Raw genomic sequence first — 16,181 nt, forward strand, 5'->3', positions numbered from 1 at the left:
CAAACATACGACTGTGTGTGTGTGTATTTTTAAAAGTGTAAATAATGACAGATGCACTTGGATAAAAATTAAGATATATTCTGTGGATCTAAAACGACGATCATAATGTTGGATGTGCTCTAATAGGCAAGAAACACTGTATGAAAAAAAAAACGAGTGTAATCGTCCCGCGCATTATTGTTGTTTTAAAAACTAAATTAAAATTATTTCATCAATTATTTACAAGTAGTGTATTTTTGTAAGTTGTAACCTTGTTTTCTAAAGCTGAATTAGTGAAGAATTAACATGGCCGGCGCTATACTGGATCTTAGATGTTGGGGTGTGTGTTTGTTCACACTCCCGCCCAGACATCCGTGTTGTATGTAAGGAGAATTTAACACAAGCGTATGGGCCTACATATTTTTTAACTTCAATCTACAGACTTGTGGTGTATTATTTTTTTATATAAGAAAATTGTGTTATGTATGTTCAAATATGCTGTTACATTTAGCAAACTAGTTTGTAATGTAGCAGTTGCATCGATCAATGACCCTAAATTAACGTTATACGGTTGTACACGTCTCACTGAAAGTAACTTTATTATTGAATCTTTAAATTAAGATTTTCTTTTTTAAGTGTATTAACGAAAAGCAACTGCAAATAACCTGAACTACTTGTTCAAAACATATTGTTATACTTGCATTATAAAGAGAGATTTACAAATTCATAACATAAAAAAACTAAGTATAGTAACACATAACAATAAATATGAACTACTATTTCAATAACAAAAAAACAACTTTAGGTAGCTTTTATATGTAGTCAATACATTTACTATATTTTACGAAGCAACCCACCAGCCTAGAAATTGGTCAGTTAGAAGTAGTGGAACAGTGGCTAGCCAGGTTGGTTCGATGACGGATCACAGACAGAAGCACGGTAGAAAGACAGAGAAATCACGTAAATAAGAGCTTGTAAATATGACACATTAGTACAGCTCTCCGCACACTTTTATTCAATATCATTATAATTATAATGAATAAGTTTTCACTATTTTAATACCTAGGACATCAATATATTACTTAAATATGTATTTCTCTAAACACTGATAATTAAAAAGAATTTCACAAGCCGTAACAAAATCAACGACACTTTTAACGAAACACTGTTCACAACCAGTGGCGGAACTAGAAAAAAAGGGCCACCCCGCTAAATTTTTTTTAGGCCCCCCCCATATATATATATATATATATATATATATATATATATATATATATATATATATATATATATATGTATATATATATATATATATATATATATAACATCAATTAAAAAATTTTCAACATCGTGTCATGTGTGTAAGTGCTTTAGTGTGTTTTGAGAAAATCAGTTTTAATTATTTTTGATATAATCCATCTTGTCGGTCAAAATAATATAAAACATCACAGCTTTGTAAAAGTAATGGGGTCTCGTGTTATGTTTATTTTTATGTTTTGTTTTTGTATTTATATTATTAATGTTTTAAATATTATTGATTGAATATGTTTCAATACATTTCTTTTTTATACAATATGATTCTTTAGTAATTACTTATAAAAAATAATAATTAAGAGAAGCAGATGCTTTGTAATTTGTTTAGTACAAATCTATTAAAAGGAGCTTATGATTACCCCTATTTGACTATTTTTATAAAAAAAGAAATAAGTCATGGAAGTGGTTTGAACATTTGCTTATCTTTGATAAGTTTGATTGTATGAGAAAGACTCGGCTTTCACAGTTGTTTAAAAAAAGGGAAAAAGAAGATACAAGAGCGTGGGGTGGTGTCTATAGAATAAAGATAATCCAACCGCAGCTACGGTAATTTTTTTACAAAACAACCATCAGGTAAAAAAATGAAAGAAAATTTACTTTTTTTTTAAACAATAGATTATTTTATTATGGTCGGCTCTGGGCCCCTAAATGGCGTGCCCCCCCCCCCCGCATTGCGGGGTCTGGCGGCACTGTAGTTTCGCCCCTGATACAGTGTTGACCTATAACATACGGCATATTTTACCCACACTATTACAATAAACACAATCCGACAGTTATAATTTTTCTACCAATTATAGAGTCTGATTTACAAGTGATGATGACGGCATTTTAATATTTATTTTTTTTTTTTTTTTAAATAAGCCGCATGCGTGCACTAATCCAATACACACCATTTATCGTAGTCGTAGATATAAAAATGTGGTTTATTAACTTTTTTTTTTATTTCATGATCCCATTGACCGAACCCTTCTCAATGCTTACTTTGTCTACGCTAACACACTCCGATTCAATGGCGGAACTAGGAAAAAAGGGCCACCCCGCAAAAAAAAATAATTTTGGGCCCGATATATATATATATATATATATATATATATATATATATATATATATATATATATATATATATATATATATATATATATATATATATATATATATATATATATATATATATATATATATATATAAACTAAACACGAAAATAGAATACTCAATACGGGCTTGTTCGAAATTTGTAAAAAATTAAATTCTTTGTTTTTGTTTTTAATCAAAACATTACAACAACACATGATTTGAGTTAGTGCTATAAATCTGAGTTGTTTTTTGTTTGTTTGTTTTTGTATTTAAATCTGGTTTGAAGTTTTTTGTTTTAATGTCTGACATGGTGCTGCTTAATTTTAGGGCGCTTAAGGAATATGAAACATGAAAGCTTTGTATGTGTAATGGTTTCTCGCCTTATGTTTATTTTTAAGTATTTTTCTATTTATATTATTAGTTTTTAATACATTTCCTTTTATACTATGTCATTCTTTATTATGTGTTTTTTTTTAAAATAATATTTAAGAGAAGTATTTGCTTTTTGATTTGTTAAGTGCAAAAAAAAAGTTTCTTAATTAAGAGCACACATATTTGACTATTTATAAAAGGGAAATAAGTCATGGAAGTGGTTTGAACGTTAGCCTATCTTTCACACTACAACTCATGTAGCTATATATGTTTTTCCTTTATGAAACATCGTGTGTTAGCTACTGTATAACATCACTACTGTAGTAGATTGTTTTTTGGTGTTTTTTTTTTTTTTGCTAAAAAATATTTTTTCTTAACTATAAAACAGTTGATTCAGGTCGGCTTTGGGCCCCTAAATGTCATGCCCCCCCCCCCCCGCATTGCGGGGTAGGCGGCACTGTAGTTCCGCCCCTGCTCCGATTGTGGATTATTTGAGTCGCTTGTGTCTAGACTTACGCCAAACCCACAGGTAGATTCAACAGTACCCTGGGGTTCAATAGAGTCAATGTTAAGAACTACAGGTCTAAATCATTAAACTAAAACTAAAGGTTCCTACCTTATTCTTGCATTTTAACAAATTTCCCATTATTTTTTTCTGTCATACTGCTATCGCCGACTCATACTTACTAAAACACATATTTTATAACAAAAACCAATGCCTTAACCTAAAAATTCTGTATATCTCAGTTTTTGACTAGCACTAAAACATAAATCAGTTGTATAGTTATGTCGTTTTATAGATCTTGTCTGGTCAAGTGTATCGTCACTTTAATACAGTAGCTACCTGTAAACCAACGTAATAATAATCAGCACCATTACTACAGCGTCCATTAGACATCACATGTTCTGTTTACCTAAATTTAGCATCATTTGCACGTCTTGGTTTTCTCCTTTCTTTTAACGTTGCTGCTAAACAATTTGCACATTTATTTAATATTAAATTTAAAAGTTACTTCCCTTTTGAAAAAATGTATTTCAAGTAAGGTAAATAATCCTTAGGTTTGTGTTTAGATACGTATGAACAATAATATAGGAGTAATTAAAGGAACATTACATATGTTGTTTTAATTGTTTCAACATGTTTTCTTAAACCTTATTTTTTTAGAATGTACATGGAATAGATAAAAAACAATAATCATTCATTACTCTGTTTAATCATATAAACTTTAAAAAGCGTATTTGTGATTTTGTTTAATATTAAATCTTTATTTTTATCAACGGTCAGTATCACTGTTCCATAGTGTGGTTAAAAAATAAATACAAAATGTACACTAAACATAAAACGCGTGGGAGTTAAAATCCCCGCCCTGCATCATTTATAAACAAAAACAAGATAGACATGATAATATTACAGGAAACTAACTTAAAATCAGCACAACACGTCCAACATTACTGTAACACATTAAACAAGATAGACATGATAATATTACAGGAAACCAACTTCAAATCAGCGCAACACGTCCAACATTACTGTAACACATTAGGAGCAGAACAGGCAGTACACAGCATATGTCTACATCACTGCCGAGGTACAAGCATACTCTCCACATCAGACAAATACAAGATTAGCGACACTGCTACATATACTCAGGGAAGACTCACATACGCCGCAATACAACATACCACACAACAGCTCTGCAAGGTTAGACAACATTTATGCAAAGGAAAACATCTGTGATGACGCTAGTTCGGTCGGATAGGTCAAGTGGAAGAAGTTAATAGAAACAGGCTACAGTTAGTTGGTTAGAGAGACCAATGAAAGTAAAGGACTGACCGGTCACGTGGGACGGTCAGCTGACCACTGAAGTGTGGATCTGCAGTTAGGAGGCAGGTGATAATAGGTCGTAGTAGGGAGCGGACGTAATTATGTAGAGCTAGGTAGACAGTTGATAGATAGAAGAGAGCGGTCTGAGTTGGGTAAAGATGTATAGTTTAGTAGAGAGTTAAAATGTAGTGTGTTAGGATTGGTCACGGAGGTGCAGTTAGATAGAGTGCGTAGTTAGTAGTATTATTAGAAAGTACAAAGTATAGATTAGTTAGATAGAAGTAGTAGTAGTACAGTATAGATTAGTTAGGTAGACAGTTGATAGTACATTTTTAATAAATAAAATTATTTTTGACTTGAACATGTGTGTTGGATTATCATTATCTTCATCACCCTCACTCTCACATTTGGTGGTTGTTGCCTTTCCCCATCCTCACAACTAGCGGAAGATCTTCCATTCACTCCCCCCCCCCACTCACAACATCCATACAATCAAAGTTCAACACCTAGCGCAAACACTAAGATTTATGCATCTCTACAAGGCTTATTTTATTTGTGTAGCTATATTAACAAGTAAATGTTTAAAAAACGTACAATACTAACTTCGCAAAAACAAAGGGAATAATTTTATCAAATTGTGTAAGTTAAAATAATAAAGGAGGTAACTCCGTGTAATTATTTTTCAAAATATTTTGCCTGTTATTCCCCTTTAAGTAACACGGAGCACACGAGATCAGTAGCATGAAGCTGTTCAAGTGGAATAATTTTAGAATAATTTTAGTTGAAGCATAAGATTCAAGCGACTTTGTACTGCGTCTAGTAGACAGTAAGGTACACAAAAGGGTGTGATAAGTAAAGTGGTGTAGCAAAATACAACCTCTTACAACTAGTTCTGAAATATCTGTAAAGGATAGCTGTTTACATGTAAATTGTTACAAATTTGTTAGCTTATGTTTCGGTAGAAAAATAGCTTTGCATAAAATGCTAGTTCAAAATCGAATTCCCTTTAAACATCTAAGACGATATGGCTTAAATACAAGAACACTATCTCAATTGCATAACAACTGACCAGCCACCACCCCAAACATAATCCAGAACCTGTAACCCCACCCAATAACTAAACCATAGCCCTACAACAGGCCTTTGTGTTGATTACACATATTTATGAAGCTCGGTCAGTATTGAATACATTCATCTACTGCTATAAGAAATTATAAGAAATTATAAAAACAGTTTGTACGAACGCGATGGTTGGCAGACATTCGGTTTTGAACGTTTTAAAATTCGAAAGTGTCGTCACACTTTTTAAACACCCCAGCGTCACATGCCGTCACACTTTCTAAACACCCCAGCGTCACACGTCGTCACACAATTCAAACCCCATCTACCAGTTTGTAGTATTATTCATATAGTTTGATTTAAGCAAACCCCTTAGTATAGCTATTTCACATGAGAGAATATTTAATTTTAAAATCAGTAATTAAATTGTCTTTATCTTTAATTGTTACTAGGTAAATGGGCTGATTGAGAGTTGCATATTAGAAGATCTAATAACTTTTTTTCAAAACAGTCTATACCTTTTAACACGTCTTTAAATAACCTGTGTTGGAGATCCCTCAACCCTAGTTCTCATGCCATGTAAAACTGGGCTGGTACCAATCAAATCGTAACCCAACACAAAAAAACAACACCTTAACAGAAGTAGGATTAAAGAGAAGATAATCACATTTGTCAATTTTGTTTCACTCGATTTTATTTTTGTAATAACCAGTTAAGTTCCATTTAGTTATATTTATTGTCCAAGGGATATAATACATAAAGTTTTAAGAAAAGTTATTAAATAAATTACAGATTCTCAGAAGTAATCAGCTTTCAAGTATTAAATTATACAGTAAAGGCAAAAAAATCTAATATAAAATATGCAATTAACGTTTTATAAAATTATTTCTTTTTTGTTTGTGTCTAGCTTAAAAAGGCAGCTAATAGCGTGTATATATATATATATATATATATATATATATATATATATATATATATATATATATACCAAATTTTAACATTAGAAACTTGTATTTAATCAATGGTGATGCTGTTGTCATTGAGTTCTTGCTTAACAACTGTTGATTAAAAAAAAAAAAAAAAAAAAAAAAAGAAAACTTTATTAAACGTACAAAATGACTCCAATTACCTCTCCTCCTTTTGTATTCATTTTATTATCTTTAAATTAATACTTATAATTGTTTGGTTAACTTTAATAACACGTGTTGCCTTTTTTCACTCTTTTATGAGAACACTGTTAACCAATTTTTGACCTCTAAAACTCCAATGTATTCCCACACCACATGATAGCTGCACTAGTCGGTACTAAACATTCAAACAAACATACCAACCTTTCTTTGGATTAAAAAAAAGAAAATATTAGATTTCAAAATGTCAATTATTGTATCTTTTATTTATGTAAATGTAGCCACACGTTCGCTGTAACAAACAACAAGAACAACAATTTCTCTAAAATTAGCGTTTCTGTTTAAACGATATCACTACACATAACAGCCACTCCCTTCTTAATTAAGCATTCAAATTCTCATTTTTTTTTTTTTGAAAACCTAAGCGAAGCCCAACAGCATGCCTAGCCGTTAAGTAACGAGCGTATACATTTGTTAAAACGTCTCAATAGTAGTAGACTTAATAAACCGGGAGTGATCTCCCCTAAACTTTCTCGAATATTCTTATATAACTTGGAATATAGACATGATTTTTAATTACTTAAACTTTTAAAAATAGAATAGAATCTCATAGAAAAAAATAATTGCGCACCAAGCGAACACAAAAAAAATGTGCATTATAGTGCGCAATATTATTAGTACTTTATAAATTTACATGCGTTTTTTGAGAAATCGGAAATAGCGTAAATTGTACTTCCTGTCAACGAAAATTACTCAAAATTTGACAGAAGGTAGAGAATTAGATCTTTTACTTACATGTAAAATTTCATGTATCTATCTGAAATAGTACTCAAGTTATAGGCTTTTGAAGAATTCAAAGTAGAAAAAGTACCACTTCCGATTATCGGAAATCGCTCAAAAGTTTATACGGATCTACGATTTTGATAAAATACATATATATGAAATTTCAGCAACCTAGCTGTAACGGTACACAAGGAATCGTGTTTACAAACACACACACACAGACACACAGACATACGAACAAGATTTCAAAATTATGTTTTTCCGTATCAGTGAGGTGTAAAACGTCGAGATTTGTAAAAATCTCAATTTTTTTTTTGCACGATTACAAGACTTTCTCTATACTTCGTATATACGAGAAAGTAAAAATTGTTGCTTTTGACCACACAAAAAATGATCGACACAAAACGAACTATTCAACTAACTTAACCACAACCTAGTACTAGCCGTGACCAGTGTTTCTTCCAGACTTTTTTTTTCCGGGGGAGCACTTGAAATTTTCGTGGGGGGACGGGGGGGACGGGGGTCGGAATCGACCTTTTTTTGGGACCTCAGCATATGAATGAATAGAGTGGTCAGGACCATGCTGAGCCTAAATAGGTATGACCTCTTTTTTAATGTGGGGTCTGGTATGTTTTTGTGACGAAAATTGACAGGCGTGATGCCATATATGGATGACCCCCGAATATATATATATATATATATATATATATATATATATATATATATATATATATATATATATATTTATTTATTTATTTATATATATATATATATATATTATATATATATATATATATATATATATATATATATATATATATATATATATATATATATAGTCGCAGGTATGTCTCGCATTTTCTTCTCGCAGTTTACCGCCTCGCCATTTTGCGTATTGCGTCTGGTAAATCGCACGTCCAAAAACAAGTTGCTATAAAATTGTTTATTTAAGATTATATTTAAAAGAAATTTGTGACACATTTTTTTCTTCACTCCCAAACAAGCATCTCCAAAATTGTTCTGATAAAAATAACGAAAAAATTAATTAAAATGTTCTTTAAAAGATCAATTAAATTGTACAACATAATATTGAGCAGACAACTAACAAACGTCATGTTTGATTACATTTTATACAAGTGCATGCAACTACATATCTCACTCTATCCACTCCCCACTATAATTTAATCCATCAGACTTAGCTCCACTGTGGGGATGAAGAGACATCCAGTGGCACCCCAGTCTGTAGACCAGAGCCCCACTGCTTCCTGGGCAGGTACACGTTGTATACGTGTACCTAGTCTCATACTTCCCCGCCTTCTGCCTGTCCACCCAGTGACCTACAGAGACCTGCTTAGAACAGCCATGAGGATGTGACACTATAATGATCAGCTTGTCCACCAATCTATAATACGTATTTGTGTCACTTACTTTACCATGTTGATCATCAAACTGCCTCACCATCTCCTCTAGTTTATCATTTACTTCTACGTCATGTGTCGCACAATACAACAGACACCAGTCGTCCTTAGTGTGTGACCAATCATCTACCTTCCACCCATAAATTTTCACCACTGGACTTTGATCATCATCAAACCACAACCTACAGCTGGACTGTCTCGCCTCGCTTGAATCAAAAACTACATGTGTGGCTGTCACCACACTAACCTCCCACCACACTTTGCTGGGTGTTTCAGAGAGGCCACACTCAGGACATGGACAAGTTCTGTAGCCGTCCATTCCCTCTGTGTACTTGGTCACCCCCAACACCCTTCCAGTCCCTGTCTTCAGTGAGTTCTGTCCCCTGTTGTTGTAGCAAGGATATGGATCTTTAGTGCCTGGTACAAACTCTGGTCTGTCTGGACTGGTCAACATCACAACTATCCTGACAGTTAGGTCAGTAATTGCTTTAGTGAGGTCATACAGGTCTTTGTCTTGGTAACCATGAGGAAAATGTTCAAGACTTAACTGATTTACAGGTATAAAATTTGTATGGCCAGGATTTTTCTCGCAGTTTAATAGGTGTGTGTGTAGATCTGCCTCACCTTGACCTTCAAGGCATTCTTGTACTTCATGTGTACCTGTACAGGTAAACAAAACAATAATGTTACTGTAAACATTAGCTGTTAAACTTGGACAAACATAAAATATGAAAACTATCTACAACATCCAACTGTCACAACCATCTTAACCATCACCATCTTAAGATAATTATCCAGTAAATACTTCAAACAAAAAATGTTCTAACATTAGGTCTTCATCAGCACAAAACATTTAAGCGTGCAGGTAGATACCCTTTTAATATATTTCCAAACAACTGGACATTACCTGTGAAATATGTTGAAATGTCTAATTTACTGGCCATACTGTCAAGGTCATCTAGATTATCCTCTCCACTGGCCATACTGTTGTGGTCATCTAGACTATCCAAGTTGATTTCTATTAAATAAACCACAAAACAAAGGTTTAACACAATGTCTAAATCAGCACTAAAACATGGATGTATTAAACTGTATGGATAATTAAATTTACCTGTAACTTGATGTGACAGATCTCTACCGGCCATAATAATTATGTTAATATGTATTATAATGATAAGTATATCTATCTGCATACTGAATTTATTTCTAATTAACTTATAAATTAAAATAATAAAAGATAAATGATAAAAACTATTTACGATCCCGATACTTCAAATCGACTAGAAAATTTGAATAAATAGCAAGTATAAATACTTAATGTATTTTGACAAATAAATATTGCAAATATATACTATTGATTTTATCTTATATATATGAGAATGTTAATAGAACTTAATTGTTCCCTATTAATATAAATTTACGCATAGCCTTAGAACGGCGGGAAAATACATAAATTACTCAATCGATATTTTAAGAATCGTCAACAATTGTTATGTCTCAATATCGATTAATTTAAAATACCGTCAAATGTAATAAAATTTAAGATATTCTTTTGCACATATGTAAATAGTAATTAGAGTAACTAGAGTACCGATTATCAAAACGAATTGATGCAAGGCTACCTCTAATACCAGCAGTATTGTGAGATACATTGACTTACTGTAAATTTTATTTAGAGAAATTCTTTTCTTAAATGGAACGACTTAATAATATTTGTAGATAAAATTAATCAAGATCCAAAAAAAAATTAGTAAAGGCCAAAATAATTACCTAATTAAATTGACATTGAATCCCAAACAGCACACGCACCAGTTATGTAAGGAAGTGATATGTGACATGAACAAGAAGTTTTTCAAGTGTTTTATAACAGACACTGGATTTTATTTCTTTACACATCACGCTTGATTGGTTTTACAAGATCATATTTTACACCTCTCTGAGTCGGTAAAACATATTCTTGTAATATCGCCTATATCTATGTGTGTGTATATATATATATATATATATATATATATATATATATATATATATATATATATATATATATATATATATATATATATATATATGTATGTATGTATATGTGTGTGCGTGTGTGTGTGTGTGTGCGTGTGTGTGTGTGTGTGTAAACACAGCTAGGTTGATGAAAATTCATGTGTAAATATTATATCAAAATCATAGACCCGTATCAATTTTTAAGCGATTTTCGATAACCCGAAAGTGGAACTTTTTCTAGTTTAAATTTTTAAGAAGCCTATAACTTGAGTACTATTTCAGATAGATAAATAAAAGTTCACATGTAAGTAAAAGATCTATCAAATTTTGAGTAATTTCTGTTTAACGTTAGTAGTAGGTTTCGCTATTTCCGATTCCTCAAAAACCGCCTGTGAATTTATAAAGTACTAATAATATTCCGCACAACTATGCACATTTAATGTGGCGTTCACTTGGAATGTAATTCTTTTTTCTACAAGATTTTATTCTATTTTAAAAAGTTTAAGTATTTAAAATGGATTAAAAATCATGTCAATATACCCGAGTTGCCTTCCCCTGTTGTTTCATATAAGAATATTCAAAAACGTTTAGGCGAGATCACTCACGGTTTATTTTGTTTATTTTGAGGCTGATAACTGTCTATGTTGTAAGTGTACACATTTACCTTCAGCGTGTCTTTCTACTGGTAATACATTGCGTATTGAGTTTTTTCATCAAGATCTTGACTAGACATAACCCAGGTTTACGACAATAATTAACAAAAGGTGTGACGTCAGTGATGTGAAACCTACAGGTTAACAAACATGATACAGCAAGTTGACATAAAATCAAAGTGTGATTCGGCTTAAACCACATTCAAACAATATATATATATATATATATATATATATATATATATATATATATATATATATATATATATATATATATATATATATATATATATATATATATATATATATATATTAGCCGCCCCTTCCAGGCCCTGCACTGGCATCTCTGAATAGCGTATCTGTAAAGGACCATAACTTGTGTGTTTAGTAATCAGCATTTACCCGGCATTGCCCACCCTAACCACAACCAACCAAAACACACAAAAAAAGCAAACATAACACTAACACAAAACAAACACAAACGAAAACACAAAAATAAACGCAAAGACAAAGACACACCCAACCACAAACACAAAGAAAACACAAACACTAACGCAAACAAAAAAGCAAACGAAAACAAATCCAAACGCAAACACAAACCCAACCACAACCAAACGAAACTAAAACACACAAAAAAACAACGCAAACATAACACAAACACAAATACAAACACAAACGAAAACACAAAAACAATTGCAAACACAAAGAAAACACAAACGCAAAGAAAAATCAAACGAAAACACAAACGCAAAGATAAAAAGCAAACGAAAACAAATCCAAATCCAAACACAACCACAAACGCAAACCCAAACACAAAGAAAACACAAACGCAAATATAAACTCAAAGTGTCCACAGTCTATCCCGGGGCGACAAATCGCACCATGACGACGGGCGGCGTAACCACCTAATTCAACATAGAAAACGACTATAGTATCCGACTTATTCATAGTCTTTTGAACTTACTTACGCGAACGTAGGTACCATAGCGTACACGGGAAGGCCCGGGGCGCCAAATAGCACCCTGTCGGGGTGCCGGAGGACGCCCGGATTTGATTAACTTAAATACTATAGTAACCTTTCTTATCCATAGTCTAACGCACTGTTTAAAACAAAATTATGCAGCATAGCGCTCACATGATAGCCCAGGGCGCCAAATCGAAACGTGCAGGGGCGCCGGTGGACGCGCCTGTTTCAATTTAGTGAACAAAATTATAATTATAATACTCCAAGCTTATCCGTAAATGGAAAGAAATAAACATACAGGATTTGTAGGACCTGGATTATTAAATGTTATGGATTCAAAAAAAATAATTAGTAAACAGTATGTTCAGTGTATAGAATAAATAAAAGGCAGTATTAAAAATACCAACGACATTGCACTTAATCAATCCCCGCTAATTATGTAATTATTTTTTTTCTTAACACCAAAACAAAGTAATAAAAAGTAAATTCTTTCTTCCCACGATTTAATGTTTTATTTTTTTTAATGGAAAGTAACTGTGTTTTCCAAATCAAGGGACGTTATGAGAACTAAAGGACAAAATGCAAATATATTTCAGACACAATTTTAGAAATTTTATAAACTTTGATACACTTTTTTTTTTTAAATTTTATGTAATGTTCGTAATTGACAATTATTTTTCTAAGTATATACAATGAAAATTGTTTTTAAAGACTTTCACTAGTAATTTTTTAACTCATAAATTTAGACCATGAGCACGATAATAATCTAACACTTAAATCTATTGCAGTATCCTCGACAAATATTTTACTTACAAACATACAGGATTGAACTATATATATTAGTTATATGTATATACATATATATATATATATATATATATATATATATATATATATATATATATATATATATATATATATTAGTTATATATATATATATATATATATATATATATATATATATATATATATATATATATATATATATATATATATATATATATATATATATATATTAATTGATATGTTTAAGATTGTATGTTCACACGTGATTTTAGTGGGCTGTGTTAGAACTAAACATATGCACAGATAAAATTGACGCTGAAGTTTGTTTGCATAAGGGAAAATAGTAGTTCTGTGTACTTGCTAAAGAGGATTTTCTGAGAAGAAAAGTGTATTTCCGATATGTTTAAGTAAATTATACCTTACTTTAAAATCAGTTTCAAGAACTTAATTTTGAATTATTGTTCGGATAGTTTATTATTCATATTTGTTAAAGCATCATTATGTTGGTGGTTGGGGGACTACCGATGTCTAGATATGTTGAGTTATATCTCAGCACCAATCCTAGTCGTGCTGAGACAAGATGAAACGGAATCACAGTTTGAACATTCTAAGGGCTGCTCTAACACATATTTGATCTTTGGACTTTCCACATAAATACACATTAAAAAGTCGCCTTGTATAATAGGGGTGCTTGACTTACTTGACTTAGTCCTCTTTGCTCCTTATGAACCATAGGGCCTCCACCATTTCCTTCCATTTCTTCCTATCCCCGGCTATTAATTTTGACATCTTCCAAGACATCGCTGTTGGCTTCAGTTCTTCAAGAAGACTCCGCCTCCAGGTCTGTCTTGGGCGCCCTCTTTTCCGCTTTCCTGGGGGTTCAACTTAAGCGCTTGGCGTGTAACATTTGGGTGAGCCTTTCGCAGTGTGTGACCCACCCAGCGCCATTTCCTCCTTCTTATTTGCACACCTATAGGCTCCTGCCTAGCTTTCCTACATCGTTCTATGTTCGGCATTTTGTCCTGCCATCTCAGTTTCAATATCTATCTAAGGCATCTATTCATGAAGGTCTGTATCTTTGCTGTGCTTGCCTTGGAGACTCTCCATGTCTCTGCTCATTACATCAGAACTGCCTTGACATTAGAGTTACATATCCTAATTTTAATGGTAATGGAGATGGCCGAACTTTTCCATATGAGTCGCAGGACTGTGAAAGCGCATCGGGCTCTATTTACTCTAGCGCGTATGTCCTCTTCTGTGCCTCCCGTTTTGCTGATCTTGCTGCCAAGGTAGACGAACTCATGCACATCATTTACCTGTCTTCCGTCTATTGTCACTGGAGCCTCCTGGTTATTGTTAATTCTCATTACTTCTGTCTGTCTTTGTTCATCTTGAGACCTACGCGCGGAGAGATGGCTCCTAATGCAATAATTTTTTTTCAACTATAAAAAAATTGATTATGTTCGATTGTGCCCCCCCCTCGCATTAGATAACGTGTCATGACAACTGGTCAAACAATAGGTTGTGTAATCATAATGTCACATGACTGAGTTCATTGTGTCTAGATCTGGTTTGATTGGCTGATCGGGTTGTACAGATCTATCCGAACTTGACGGGACAGAAGTCAATGAACATATTTCTCTTATTAAACAAGCGCATGGTTCATGTATTTATATTTAAACACGTTTTTGTGACTGGTTTAAATTCAAATTAACGGACCCCAGGTTCAAAAATAGCCGCTGGGAAACTAAGTGGCAAACAGCACCTCCTTACTGCCTGGGCGCCACCATAAAAAAAATAATGCTAGAAACCTTCACCAGAGTTTCTTTCAAGCACTTTTTCAGAAAATATGTCTGGCAAAAAACACTACCTGTAGTATTTTCAACAACTTCCCAAATTATCTCGCCGATTGGATGAAAACAAAAAACAAACTTACAAACTTATATGATTAGTAGCGCCATATGGGCCCTGTGCGACCCCCCCCCCCCCCCACACACACACACTGAATGCCAATGCATGTACAGTAAGAAAGGACTGGGGGCCTTTTTGGAACTTTAAATTATTTCTACATTAGAAAAGAAACTGGATTTCCTTTTTTCTTTTTAAAATTATTTACTTAAAACAAATATTACAATTCCAATATAAAAGTTTTAGATTTTGTTCACGCGGAAAGGGGGCTCCTATTTGCCTTGGGCCCCTATGCCTTGCTTACGCTAGCTTTACGGTAGCTTCGCCACTGGCTTGAGTTATATAGTTAAGTGTCTTCATGCAATACAACAAAGTTCAGCTTTTTAATTTTGTCATAGGTCACGATTTTGGTAAAATGTTGATCTAATGTCATGCGTTATGACAACTGGTAAATTGTTTAATGTCATGTGTTATGACAACTGGTAAAATGTTGATGTTATGTCATCAACTGGTAAAACAATATCTGCCATGAGTGTACTCTCTTTAATTAAACAACAATCTATACCCAGAGCTGACTTACTTTATTTTGGGCGCGTTTTGATCACAAGTTAAGACAAGAAGAAATAAATAAATGTTGTAATTGAATATTATTTAAATCAAAGGTTTACCAGATACGTGACGTCATAATATCCATAGTTCGTATCTCTGTGTTAATCAATCGTTTAATAAGTATAACGCCAGAGTTTACAATGGTTGGTTCGCACACAAAGCCACAGGGTTCTATGTCAAATGATATGACGGTAACAGCGAGGCTAATGTCATGTAAGCGTTGATTCAAAAACTTAATCTATTAATTCTAGCACGCACGTTTTACTTTGTGCTTCCAAGTGTGATGATCTTGCTGCCAAAATAGACAAACTCCTC

General features: G+C 32.8%; 1 long non-coding RNA gene across 1 annotated transcript; it reads right to left on the bottom strand.

Annotated features, from left to right (window-relative positions):
* Nucleotides 1-9,530: 9,530 nt before the first annotated feature.
* Nucleotides 9,531-10,800, bottom strand: LOC131927920 (uncharacterized). The gene is made up of 3 exons (XR_009383716.1): nucleotides 10,722-10,800; nucleotides 9,859-9,969; nucleotides 9,531-9,611 (listed from the first exon to the last, which is right to left on the bottom strand). It is a non-coding gene; the product is annotated as an uncharacterized LOC131927920 (long non-coding RNA).
* Nucleotides 10,801-16,181: the final 5,381 nt, after the last annotated feature.

The sequence above is a fragment of the Physella acuta genome, unplaced genomic scaffold (assembly GCF_028476545.2).
Source record: "Physella acuta isolate Inbredline_101_S28 unplaced genomic scaffold, ASM2847654v3 ptg001447l, whole genome shotgun sequence".
NCBI lineage: Eukaryota > Metazoa > Mollusca > Gastropoda > Physidae > Physella > Physella acuta.